This window comes from Nelumbo lutea, chromosome 1 (genome assembly GCF_056320005.1).
Source record: "Nelumbo lutea isolate HS-2025 chromosome 1, American lotus-T2T, whole genome shotgun sequence".
NCBI lineage: Eukaryota > Viridiplantae > Streptophyta > Magnoliopsida > Proteales > Nelumbonaceae > Nelumbo > Nelumbo lutea.
Genome location: NC_142684.1, coordinates 65,917,307 through 65,932,023, shown reverse-complemented (window position 1 = coordinate 65,932,023; position 14,717 = coordinate 65,917,307). Strand labels below are relative to the sequence as shown.

General features: G+C 37.1%; 1 long non-coding RNA gene across 1 annotated transcript; it reads left to right on the top strand.

The window, feature by feature from the left end:
- Nucleotides 1-11,601: 11,601 nt before the first annotated feature.
- LOC148875001 (uncharacterized) lies at nt 11,602-12,548 on the top strand. Its single transcript, XR_016105129.1, has 2 exons — nt 11,602-11,781; nt 11,893-12,548. It is a non-coding gene; the product is annotated as an uncharacterized LOC148875001 (long non-coding RNA).
- Nucleotides 12,549-14,717: the final 2,169 nt, after the last annotated feature.

Below are 14,717 nucleotides of genomic sequence, written 5' to 3'. Positions count from 1 at the left end.
GCTGCCTGGTGGCGAGCTGCCTGGTGGCAAACTGCCTGGTGGTGAACTCCCTGGTGGCAAACTGCCTGATGGCGAACTGCCTAGTGGCAAACTGCCTGGTGGTGCTCCCTGGTGGCGAACTGCCTGGTGGCGAACTGCCTGATGGTGAACTGCCTGGTGGCGAGCTGCCTACTAGGCGGCTGATGCCTTAGAGAATGTTGGAGCTCCCTGGTGCGGCGCAATCCGACTGCCCTCAGCATGAGGTGGTCTTCTTTCCTTTGTAGGCTGCAGGAGATGAGGGACCTGCGAGAACTTCATCTTTTCCTCCTCTTTGTAGGTGGCGGGAGCTGAGAGACCTGCGAGAACTCCATCTTTTCCTCCTCTTTGTAGGCGGTGGGAGATGAAGGACCTGCGAGAACTGAATCAGAGGTTCCGGGGGGTATTTTCCTGGTGGGGGCTCTCCGACGCTTAAGTTAGCATTTTTATTGTAGAGAGCTTTGAAGATAATATGAGAGAGCTAGAGAGCAGGGGTTACTTCCCTTTTCCTCCATCCCTCTCCCCTTTGGTGGGTGAGGTCTTAATATACCGGAGTCCTCGCGGGTTAGGTGGGTGAAAAGCCTCCAAACGGTAAGACTCGTCGCATCCTGTCAAAACCGGGGTACGGTGGTGAACTCCTCGAGGTTGTCAGGCTGGCGCTTGTGTCAGGCGGCCAGGTCGGCGCCTGGGCCGGGTTGTCAGAGGGGTGCCTGCATCAGTCGGCGGGTCAGTGTCTAGGCCAGGTCGTCAGGTCGGCGCCTGTGTCAGTCGGCGGGTCAGTGTCTAGACCAGGTCGTCAAGCTGGCGCCTGTGTCAGTCGACGGGTCGGTGTCTAGGCCAGGTTCGTTGGTGGGTGCCTTGGCCGGATCATGCGCTAGGCTGGTCCAGGTCGTCCAGGTTGGCAGGCCACACGTAGCTCGCGCAGGTCGCATGTGCCACGCGTCAGGCCGTGCGCAGGTCGCGCCAGGCCGGCCAGACTGGTGCCCGGATGGGTCACCAACTTCGTAAGTTTGTTGGCTGGGTGTTTTCCTAGTTGTCACGAGGTACCACGTGTCACAATTTCACTGGAGGGCCAAATCTGCCCTCATCAGTTCTCATCACCTTCGTACTCTGTTACGGCTTCAAAAATATATTGACACAATCAATTGAGTGATTTCAGTTTCGGATTATTTAACATTTGCAAAAGCACACATTTAACGAGATTATTGCATGTCTGCATTTTCTGCACTAGAAAGCAAGGAAACATCTTTCATTTCTTCCTATTTGGGATCACACGCTTTTAATTCTTCCAATTTTTCGTCTTGGAACTTCATATAATTTTGTTACTTTAGAAAACATTGATTCAACAGACTGTGTAGTTATGAATGCAATTCAAGATTCTTCAAAATTTTCCCAATGCAAAATTTGTTTGAAATTATCAAGTTCATACAAGATTCTCCATACAACACCTTCATGGTAGAATCTTGTATGTTGATGATTTAACTTGTTGTCACATCAATGACAGTTCAGTCCAAAACTTAGTATAGTTTTATAATCAAGTCTGGGGTTAAGTGTAATTTTTCAGCTTTTCCCATTTAACTCTAAGGTCCAAGACATAGCTAGAAATTGGTTCAGGTTCAATGTTTCTTTTAAATACCCACTAATTGTGCTTGGGGTCTAAACGTAGCAGCGGAGACAACTGCTCCACTAGTTTTGTAGCACACCAATTGAGACAAGTTGAGCCAAACATACCTTTGTGTTTTGACTCTAACAACGGCCGTGCCTATAGTTTTGAAAAAAAAGTGCAAATACCTCATTTCCCTTGACTTTTCAGTAACAAAGAAATTGAAGTTACCAAAATACCCTTATCATTGTTAAGGCATTATCATACATAATTTAAAGTTTTAACTTTACCCTTCACTAACATATTTTGTTAGGCAACTTTCAAAGAATAATTCTCCTTACTCTTCTTAGACAAAAAGGCAGAAGTGAAGTAAAATTAATGCATTACATCAACAAATTTTTTTTGGAACGATGATGAAAAGAAAGGTATTTGCACCATTTTTCAAAACAATAGGGGAGGTTTTTCTTAAGGTCAAAACACTAGGGAATTTCATAGAGTTGTTAGAAAACCCAAGGGTTTTTTATAATTTTCCTTATTTTCAAATGGAAATTAAATTAATTTTAGAACAATTAAACTATATTTAAAATTAATATTTATATTAATTTTTGAAATTAGTAAAAATTAAATTTAATTAAGTATATTAAGTTTTTATTTTTTAGTATAACTTAAGTTGGTTTTGAATTAGTAAAAATTAATTATGAAACAATAGTTTTAGATAATTTTGTATTAGTTTTATATTAATTTTTAATTTATCTTATTCCTTTTATTAATTAAATTATTTTTATTATATTAAAAAATATTTTTATCAATAAAAATAATTAATAATTATTTTTATTTTTTTAAGTAACTTACTAAATTATTTTATTATGGTTAATTAAATTTTATTATTTTCAAATAGAATATAAATAGATTATATTTAAACGAAAGTAGATTATTTAGAGTAACAATATATCATTGAATATCTCAATTTCAATATAATTAATCTTTATTAATAATTATAGTTTGATATAAAATATCTAATATATATATATATATATATATATATATTGAAGGAGTGAGATCTAATGGCATAACTAATGATGAAAGATTATTAAAAGAGTTCATGAGAGAGAGAGAGAGAGAGAGAGAGAGAGAGAGAGAGAGAGAGAGAGAGAGAGAGAGAGAGAGAGAGAGAGAGATTTAAAAGTCTTAAAGGTGATTGGTCACTTGAGTTAATTTTTTCAATTTTAATATTGAAAAATTCAAAAAAAAAAGAAAAAAAGATGAGTGACTTTGAGGAGAAACCAAAAACCAAGAAAGTGCCAGTTTTGTACATTCCATTTTAATATATAGATAGATATAGATTTGAGGCTATTTATGATTGGCATGCTGTTTCTAAAAACATCGTATTGTTGTTTCTTGCTCCAGATGGTGAAGCCTTATCATTAGTGTTTTCAACCCGTTGTTGATTTGGCCGGTTGAATCGTTCAAATCATCACCCAGTCAAGATTTTGGGGTTTGAGTAAAAATTGGAGAAAGGTCAAAACTCATTGACTTGGTCAAAATCCATTCGACCCGAACAGTTGGACCGCTGACCCAGTCGGCTCGGTGACTGAGTTGCGGGTTGCATATGCAAATTTTGGAAGGCTATAACTTAGCACTCCGATGTCTGATTGATGTGACTTTTTTCGATTTTGGGTAACTTTGCGAGATCCATGTGTCCCAACGTGCCACTCCACTACTTTTGTGAAAAAAATTCCTTTAAGGCCTCAAATCGGGATTTTTAATTTTTTTAAATAAAAAGTAAAAAAACTAAATTAAAAAATATATTTTAAATATAAAATAATATATATACATACACACACTATGTATATATCATATTTAAAATATAATTATATGTATTTATACATATATATATATATATATATATATATATATATATATATATATATATATATATATATATATATATATATATATATATATATATATATATATATATATATATAATGGATGCTGACATGGCAGTCTAACCCGTTCAACCGAACCGATAACCCGTTCTTTAAAACACTGCTTATCATAGCTGAAATAATTCTCTCATGTGATTTTTAAAATAATTCTCTTTCTACTTCACACTCACTGGTCACTACACATTTAGGCTTCAAACGTTAGGTAGGTGGGAAAAGGTTTACTTCACACTCTTCATGTGCTTACTATATTGGCGCTTTGGATGGGTCATATATCATATATTATAAATATGTATTTATATATAATGCATATTTATTAATTTATAATATATAAAATATATACATAAATATATATAAAATACATAGAAATATATGTATACTGGTCGGTTTGATTAACTGTCGGTTTTCTATATTGGTTAACCAAAACCGAATCAGTGCCTTTGGTTTTTAAAAACACCGAACCGACCGATTTGATTAACCAATTTTTCGATTCAGTTTTTCAGTTTTTTTTTGCTCACCCCTGCTGATGTGGGCCATATAGGTATATGCACTTAATGGCTCTTGTGGGACATAATTAGTAGTTACTTAGGGGTGTAGGTAGGGTGGTGAGAGGCAAGGGATGGTCTCCTTGAAAGATGAAAGATGATCGGAGGTCTATGTATAAGTAGGGGTGTAGGAGAATTGGAGGAAATGATTACAGGGAAGCAGGAAGCCAAGGACTTAAGAGGCTGAGAGGCAGGGATTCTTGAGACTAATCTCGTGTGGAGACCTTCGAGTCTCCCCTTTTTATAGAGAGAATACCAAAGCTATAACGAGAAATGTACAAATAAAGACTTTTGTCGTTAGGAAAGTGAATCACGATTCTCTAGTATTTAGCGAGTAAACTTTGCTAGGATTTTGCCACATTCATAGTGAGGATCAGGATTCACTTTTTCCCTTGGAATCTTCACATGGTATGTCTTAGCTATAGCCCTTTTAAGTTCACCCGCAATCACGAATTGGGGTTAAGTCTTTATGGGGGTAGTAACATGTCTCGGTGACTTGGCCATTGGGACGAGGCAAGTCGTTGTAGCCTGTCGGGGAGAACATGGAGAAATGCTCTACTCCTTGAGGCTTCAAACGGTTATGAACTATGTACATAGCACATCACAGGTGTAAATGGCCACGCTCGTCGTTTTGGGGCAATCCTCAGTCATCACAAGGATTTGCAACGACATTTGGTCGTCAAAACCATAAATTAGTACAATTCTCGTCACAAGTGTTTTAGTGTCTTCTTTCATGCCATTGAAGCTCTCATCGCAAGGTTAACCCTGTGTATTCTTGTGGTTCATGGTCCTCTGCGCATTCTTATGATGCTGTTCTACATGTACTTACAACGGGTGCTCATAAAAAACCTAAAACACCAAAAAATTGAATTGAACTAAGAAAACCAAACTGAAAAATGCAGTTAACTAAATTGATTGGTTCAGTTTTAGTTTGATATTTTTGAAAAACTAAAAGACTGGTTTGATTTTCAATTAACCAAGAAAAAAGTAGTGGTCACTCGAACTGACAGATACTGGTATATATATTTATTTATTTATAATTATCTATTTACAATAATCTATCTATACAATATAATATAATATAATATAAATATAACATATGTATTATATATATTCATAGTATTTATAATATACTATATATATATATATTTATTTATTTATTATATATAGTATAAATATAAAAACCGAAGAACCAAATCGATCAACTGGTGGTACCAGTTCGGTTTCGATTTGGAAAAAGCAAAAACCGGTAGGACCAATTTGGCTTTAGAAAATTGCCCATGATTTGATTAACAGAACTGTAATCACCCCTATAACTAGTTGTACAATCCCTAACACAACCATCAAGTTTAGCTGATCCTGACTCAATTGGATGAAGAGAATAACATTAGTTTGAGACTGAATCTCTTGCAAGTAAAAACTCGGTGCATATAACATCCACCCGTACATTTGGAATATCTCATGTACATGCATTAGTAGAGCCACCAATTTTCTTTTTCTTTTTTTTTTTTTGGGGGGGGGGTTGAGTTATATAACTTTTTCTTTGGTTTATATTTAGTGAATTGAGAGCAATGTCATATCTTTGGCTTATAGGCTTTATGACAACTCCCAAATCTCACAAATACTACTCAGTTCTTACCCAAGAAAAATAGAACGGAAGTAGAGGTAGGGTTTGTGATGTAAATATAAAGGGAAAATTCTTGATTAATATCTTGTACTTTGGGCCTCGTGTCACTTTGATTCTCGAACTTTAAAATGCAATAATTTAGTACACGAACTTCCAAAATATGTCAATTTAGTAACTGCTGTTAATTAATCTGTTAACCAACCATTGTGATATTTGAAAAAACACGAATGCCCTTCGAGTATCATCTAATTCTCTTTATAAACCATCCAAATATTGATAAAAAGTGAACAATCCCAAATTAAATAGAAAAGGCAAGGATCTAGAACTATGCATATTTGTATTTGCACTCTTTCCAAACCGAATGCAAAATCTTGTATTTTATGTTATTTAATACATATTTATACTGTGCATATTGGTATCTATACTCTTTCCATACTGAGCCTAATACACTTATCTTCCCAACCGAGCATAAAGATTTAGGTAATTGAGGCTCTGAATGTTTGCAATGCAAACCTGAACTTGATACAAATTTTGCACTCTATTTGATTTTACATATGTTTGTTTGTAACTATGATTTGCAATCATTTACATTCCCTACCGAAGTTGCTAGAAGCCAAATTGTTTCATCATGTCTTCAATTCTACTTTATACACCCCTAAGTGAGTTCACTTTTATTTCTTGAGGTGGTAGTTGCCGAAGGGCAAGGCTTATTTCACGTGTATTGTTTGGTTTGAATTTGATAATTGATATGTTATAAGAATTCAAATCAACCTCCCACAAGATCACTCCCCACAACGTCTTACCATACATCCTTGCTGTGTAGAACTGTAGATGATAATACCATAATTGATGATATTATTATTGAAAGATATTCTTAATACACAGCAGAGATGTGCTGTGGGAAGTTGTGGGTGGAGGGCTCATTTGATTTCATATGGTTTCGTCTTATCCCGTGTGGTAAATGGTTATAAGTTGAGGGGAGGGGCAGCGACCTCTAACATGGCTTTTTTTCTATTTCCTTTAATTTATAATAATTTTCCTTTCTCTCTCTTACTTTCTCTCCCCCCGATCATCATGCACGGAACATATATATCATTCTTCTGGACACATCTACGAGTGCGTCGCTTCACTCTGTTGTTTGGCTAGGTTTCGGTTTATACTGAGCTATTATTATTTCTCTTTCTGCCTGAATAACGCTCGGAGAATTGGAGTTGGAGACCAGTTACCAGAGAAGGAAGCTCGGAAGAAGGAATGGGCTTCATATGCGATTTCTGCGGGGAAGGGTGGGCCAGTCGGTGACTCACTGAATTTACAATCGGTGGCCCACCGAGCTGAGCCCACCATATTGAACGGTGGTACACCATTTTATTGTTTACTTAACGTTGAATTTTAAAAAAAAAAAACCCCATTATACCCCTTAACTCATGTATAAATAGGGGTCTCCTATGTTATTTAATATATATTCTATTTCATTTTGTATACAGTATATTGAGAGGAGTATTGTGTTTGGGTGTATTGAATGTTGGGTACGGGTGTGATTCTGGTAAGGCCATCTTTGTATTTTCTCCTGTTTATAGTAAGAAGGAAGCTCGGAGTTGCTACCCGTGGACGTAGGCATTTTGGTTGAACCACGTAAGTCTGGTGTTCTCTCATTTCTTTCTTTATTGCTATCTGCTTTTATTTTGTTTCCGTGCACGTACAGATTATATTATTTCCGCTGTGCAATTCCAACAATTGGTATCAAAGCCACACGGTTCTATTCCGGGATTCTGCCAAAATCTGTATTTGCTATTCCGGTATTGCACGTGTTGAATCTGGCGAGTTCGAGCTCTACCCGGTTCGGCATACCAAAATTCAACGAATCCAACTATGCAATTTGGAAGCTGAAGATGCATGCTATGTTGGTGAAAGAAAATTGTGCAATTGCCTTAGAAGTAAAAGAAAAGAAGCCTACTGATATGAAAGACGAAGATTTTGAGAAGAAAAACCAGATAGCCATGGCTGATATTCTTCTTGCTTTAGAAACCACTACCAAAGGTTTATGGGATAAGTTGCGGAATCTCTACGAGGGAAAATCGATGTCCAACAAAATCTTTTTTCCGATGACAACTCTACAATCTGAGGATGAAAGACAGAGCCTCTTTGCAAGTACACTTGAATGAGTTCAACACTCTAGTAAGCAAATTAGCAGCTGTAGAGGTACGTATTGATGACGAAGAAAAGGTTGCTCTTTTGCTTTGTTCTATGCCTGACTCTTGGGATAGTTTGATAATGAATTTGAGCAATACTAAAGATTTGTCATTAGAATCTATTATTTCTATGTTACTGATGGAAGAATCTCGTAGAAAAGTTTGTGAGAATTCTTGAGGTGATGCAATGATGGTACGAGGTAGATCGAATGAGAGAAACAACTCTGTCAAAAATCAAACGATATCAAAGTCAAGATGAAACAAGAAAGGACTCAAGTGTTGGAATTGTGGTAAGAAGGGGCATCTTCGAAAAGATTGTTGGCAACCCAAAGCATAGCAAAATCGGCCCAACTCTGACAAAGATCCGACTTCAAATAATTCCCAAGGAAACATCACAGAAGGAAGTGGTTCATCAGAAGATGGTGAGGTATTGTCTATTGATTCTTGTGAAAATTTAAAGCATAACTGGATATTAGATTCTGGTGCTTCTTTCCATATGACGCCATGCAGAGATTGGTTCTACACATACCAATCGTGCAATGGTGGGACTTTTTATATGGGCGATAATAATACATGCAAAATAGTGGGAATTGGAGACGTTAGAATTACTATGTTTGACGGCATCACTCGTACAATCTCTAGTGTACGGTATGTTCCTGAACTATGAAAGAGTCTCTTGTCACTAAGAATGTTTGATGAAGACGGTTACAAGTTTTCTAGAGAAAAGGACCAATTGAAGATCAGTAAAGGAGCTATAGTAATTGCAAATGGAAAATTACAAGGGAAGCTATACCACTTGATCGGGGATACCATGGTCGGCGATGCCATCGTTGCAAATGCTGTAACCGATTCTGTCATGATTTGGCACAGACGTTTGGGTCATATGAGCAAGCAAGGACATAAGGTACTTCTTGATCAAAATTTACTTCCTGGTTTAAAATCTACTGATTTGAATTTCTGTGAGAATTGTTTATTTGGGAAACACCATAGAGCTAGTTTTCACAAGTCTAAAGCTAGGAGTAGAGAGGTATTAGATCTAATACACTCTGATACGTGGGAAGCTACTGCGGAATCTATTGGAGGTTCATTATACTTTGTCTCTTTTATTGATGATTTCTCTAGAAAAATATGGGTATATTTACTCGAACGAAAGAGTGATACTTTTTCCTATTTTAAGAAATTCAAAGCTCTAGTTGAAAATCAAAAGGGGAAAAGAATTAAGTGTCTGAGAACTGACAATGGGAAAGAATATACCTCGAAAGAATTGGAAGGATTTTGCAATGAGCATGGCATTCTGAGACAGTATACGGTTCCACAAACTCCACAACAAAACGGAGTTGCTGAATGGATGAATCGTACACTTATGGATTGAGTTAGAAGCATATTGAGTGCAGCTGGGTTGGAGCAATATTTTTGGGCAGAAGTAGTCAATACGACATGTTACCTAGTAAATCACTCTCCCATTGTGGCACTTGATTGCAAAATTCTATAAGAGGTATGGTTAGGAAACCCTATTGATTATTCTTTCCTACGTACATTTGGTTATAATGCTTATGTTTGGATTCCTAAGGAGCAAAGGACCAAGCTAGAGGCAAGGTCCAAAAAGTATATTTTTCTTGACTATGTAGAAGGTACAAAGGGATATAGATTATGAGATCCTACTGCCTATAAGAGAGTTGTTAGCCGAGATGTTGTCTTCAGTAAAGATTCGATGCAGAAAGAATCAAGCTCTAAGACAACAGAGAAAATTGAAGTGGAATCTTTTCAAAAGATTCAAGAGCAACAAATTGATACAACTGTTGATGTACCTGAAGAGCACGTTGACAATTTTGAAGGAGAAACTCACGGTGATCAAAGTCGATCGAGAAGAACATGGGCCTTGTTCATACTAGGAAGCATGCAAATGTCCAAATGCTCGTCATTGGAAAATGGCAATAGAGGAAGAAATAGAAGCTCTGAAGAAAAATAAAACTTGGGACTTAGTCAAACTACCTAAGAATCGAAAGGCCATTGGTTGTAGATGGGTGTACAAACACAAAAAGGATACTAGCAGGAATATCGAAAGATACAAAGCTCGACTAGTTGTAAAAGGATATGCTCAGAGATCAGGTATTGACTTCAACGAAATATTTTCTCCTGTTGTTCGATTAAGTACTATTCGTATTCTATTGAGTATGGCTGCAGTACTTGACTTGGAGCTAGAGCAGTTAGATGTTAAAACTGTATTCTTGCATGGCAATACGACTAAACCTGAAGGCTTTGTCGAGAACGACAAAAAGGATATGGTTTGTCAGCTGACCAAATCACTTTACGACCTAAAACAGGCACCAAGTTGTTGGTATAAGCGATTTGATTCCTTCATTGTGAGCTTGGGCTTTAGCAAATGCGAAGTAGATCATTGTGCCTACACATACTTTGGTAATGATCACTTCATTATTTTGTTGTTATATGTTGATGACATGCTAGTTGGAGGTACTGATAAAGGAAGTATCTCAACACTAAAAGCTCGTTTAGCTAGGGAGTTTGACATGAAGGATCTGGGGCCGGTTAATCAGATTCTTGGGATGACGGTACATAGGGACAGAAAGAACAGGAAAGTCTGGATAACTCAAAAGAGTCATGCTCAAAGGGTCTTGCGGTGCTTCAACATGCAAGATTCCAAACCAGTCAGTATCCCATTTTCTGTTGGTTGCAAGTTGTCTTCGAAATAATCACCTAGCACTGAAGCTGAGAAGATAGAGATGTCCCACATACTATATTCATCAGTAGTAGGGAGCCTTATGTTTGCCATGGTGTGCATCAGACCAGACATTGCACAAGCAATGGGAGCAGTCAGTAAGTTTATGGCAAATCCAGGAAGAGATCATTGGACTGCGGTGAAGAGAGTCTTTCGGTATTTGAAGGGTACTTCTGAAATCTCTATTTCTTATAGTGGCCAAAGCTTAAAACTAGTTGATTATGGATGCAGACTATGTAGGAGATCTCGATAATAGAAAATCAACTACTGGTTATGTGTTTTATTTAGCTAATGGTGTAGTGAACTGGGCATCAAATGCGCAATCTGTAGTACCTTTATTTACAACAGAAGCAGAATATATGTCAGCTATACAAGCATGCAAAGAAAGTATTTGGCTAAAGAGGTTGCTTGAAGAATTCCACATCAAGAAAGAAATGGTGATTATTCATTGTGACAGTCAAAGCGCATTACACTTAGCAAGAAATCCTGTCTTTTATGCACGGACTAAACACATTGATGTATAGTACCACTTTGTCCGTGAGGTAGTTGAAGATGGGCAAATCTCATTACAAAAAATCCACACTAACAACAGTGTTGCTGATATATTGACAAAGCTGGTGATGGGAGAGAAGTTCATCTGGTGTAGAACTTCTCTAGGACTTAAAGCCACATAGCAAGAGATGATCGGTAGTTATTCTCGAGCAAGTTTTTTCACTATGACAATTGTCTTCAAGTGGGAGAATATTGAAAAGTAAAAAAAAGAAAAGGTGAGCCAGTCGGTGGCTCACTGAATTTACAATACTACCCACCGAGCTGAGCCCACCATATTGAATGGTGGCACACCATTTTGTTGTTTATTTAACATTGAAGAATTTTTTTTTAAAAACCCCATTATACCCCTCAACTCAAGTATAAATAGGGGTCCCCCTATGTTATTTAATACATACTCCATTTCATTTTATATACAATGTGTTGAGAGGGGTATTGTGTTTGGGTGTATTGAGTATTGGGTACGGGTGTGATTCTAGTAAGGTCATGTTTATATTTTCTCCTGGTAAGAAAGAAGCTCGAAGTTGTTGCCCGTAGAGATAAACATTTTGGCCCAACCACGTAAATCTGGTATTCTCTCTTATTTCTTTCTTTATTTCTATATGCTTTTATTTTGTTTGGCTAGATTCGGTTTATACTGAGCTATTATTATTTCTCTTTCTGCCTGAATAACGCTCGGAGAATTGGAGTTGGAGACCAGTTACCAGAGAGGGAAGCTCGGAAGAAAGCATGGGCTTCATATGCGATTTCTGCGGGGAGCGGAGATCCATGGTGTACTGCAGATCGGATATGGCTTGCTTGTGCCTACTGTGTGATCGATACGTTCATTCGGCAAACGTCATTTCTAGGCGCCATTCCAGAGTCTTGTTGTGCCAAAAATGCAATTCTCAGGCAGCCTATGTCAGGTGCGTTCAAGAGAACATCTCTCTTTGTCAAAACTGCGACAAGAATGCACATGGCGGTGATTCTAATTCTAATACCTCCTCCGCACATAAGACGGCGCCGATCAACTTTCGGTACTCCGGCTGCCCCTCCTCTTCGGAACTCTCGCAGATCTGGTCATTTCTCTTGGAATCCCCTTGCATGGAGGATTACTACGATGCTTCCATTTGCGAGCTGGGGCTTGTTTTTCCAACAATCGAAGAACAGAATAGCGAGTAGTGAAGATCATTTATTGTAATTAAAGGTACAGAACCATATATATATATATATATCCCTATCTGTATCACCTTCTTAATTTCATCAATTCTCGGGAGGTAACAGCTTCTTTACCTCTGATAATTAATCATGGGACTTTCTTTCATAATGTTAATTAATACCTAAGCTTAGTATCAAAATCTTACCATTTCAGTTCCTGTTTATTCGTTCCTACTTGAGAGAGTAAATGGGCAAATGGTCGGAGACAAAGAATAAAAAGGAAAAGTGTCCTTGTCGGTTCATCTAAAATAACTAGCTATGATAAGGTGGCGTTTGGAGGCGTTTTCATCTCGTGAATGGATCTATGCCATGGGATAAATACAGAGTTCGGTTTGGTGTGAACCGAATTGGTTCACTGTATATCATGGATTGGCCTCATCCACTTTTTTATTGTGGTTGAATTCAATCCCCGGGTACTATACAATTTTTTATTGATAATATGTGCCACATTTTACCGTTGAGCACCGGAGCTCTCCTTGCTGCTGTGCTTCGCCGCAAAAGGAGGAAGACGATCTTCCCCAGCTGCAGCTTGAACTATCACTTCTCTGTTGAATCTCTCCTCTCGGAATTGTGCTTTTTTTTTTTCATTTGAATGTGTTCTGTTTCGTTCCAACCTTCCTTCTTCCCTTAAACCTCCATTGCTGCAAGAGCTAAAACCCACGAACAGAACACTTTTCAGTGATTACTGTTTGAATGTGTTTTCTCCTCGACCATTTGCATTCATTGCTTGAACCTGCGTGTTAAGAAAATGTTAATCTCATCAGAACAAATAAAGAACCAAAAGATATAACAACACAAAATGAGTGTAAAGAAATTGAGCAAGGCAACAGAGGGTACAAATGTGCAGAAGAAGATAGAAAGTCCCCCAATTTGCCCCCAACCTGAGAAGCATAAATGAGCAACTGAGCAACTGAAACAATTTATATTAATGTTTAAAGCACAAGAATAAAATCACCCTGATAAAAGTAAGAAAATATAATAGAATTATTAACTGGTATGGCTAGGATAAGCCACAACATTTACAGATACCAAGAAGAAATCAACAAATCACTTGTGTAAATAGCTCAACTGCACAGATTATGTCATGCCTAATTGCCTATTAAACCAAGTGTTTCTGAACCATATATTGGAAAAAGCTTTGCGCATTTAGATTATTTTTCTTTTGGTTCTTTTCTCTCTTTGTTTTTGGTAATGTTGTGTACTGTGTAAGAAGCTTAAACAGATCACAAAAAATGCTTGTATTCCATACCTTCACAAAGTACCCATGGCCAGACCGATTAATCCATGCATAAGCTACAAATAAGATTCAGGGAATTAATCCCAAAAGTAAAAGGCACCAGTCAGCTTTTCTCTTGATAGAAGCCATGAAATGATGAAAATACAAGTGAAGACTATCCCCCTGGTTCTCACCTTCTCCACAAAATTGTAAATTTCTTACCAAAGCTCTTAACATTTGAACCAGCCATACTATAGGTTAGAAATACTCAAGTGACAGACTAAGAAATCGAATTGGTCTTAGAAATGGTCAGAAAAGCCTTTGCTTATGGGCACCTAATCCCTCAACCTATTCAAATTGATACTACAGTATAAATCGACAATGGCTAGCCAATTTGAAAACATATAAATGCTGCCAATGGCCATAGGCTCCACCAGTCCATTGTTGTTGCAAATGTTAAAGAACTTCAAACATATAAATGAGCAGGGTTTGAAAACATATGACAGCAACAAGAAAATTAAATTTATACCATATTATTGGTGTTTTCCTGAAAATTTATACCATATTATTGAAAACATATGATAGCTACAAGAAGAGTAAAATTTATATCATATTATTGGTGTTTTCCTAAAAATTAAAATTTATACCATTTTTTTTTTTGGGTTTGAAAATAGATTCTGTAGCTTCTCATCCAGAATTCGGTGGTGCATACTTAAAGTTTACAACATATTATTGGTGCTTTCCTGAATCTGTTAAAGACTTGTAACCGAGTGGCACGTTACTGATTTGAACAAGAAAATTAAATGCTTCTAGTCAGCTGTGCCTTTGGCAATAGTTTGGAAGAAATTCCATTATTTTTGAGCAGAAAAGGAACCCAAGTTATAGTAAGAATGACTTTTCTCTTTTGTCAGCGCACTTTATGATCCTATCAAAGACTTCAGGGAACCAGTGGACCAATCTGCTTGTCTTACAATATTTGTTTTTGTTATTTCTATTTAAATATTAGTTGTAATGTAGGTGGTTTTTTCACCAATACGGGATCCAATGGATTATTATTTTGTAATAATTTGATATTTCGTTTGTTTAGATATTT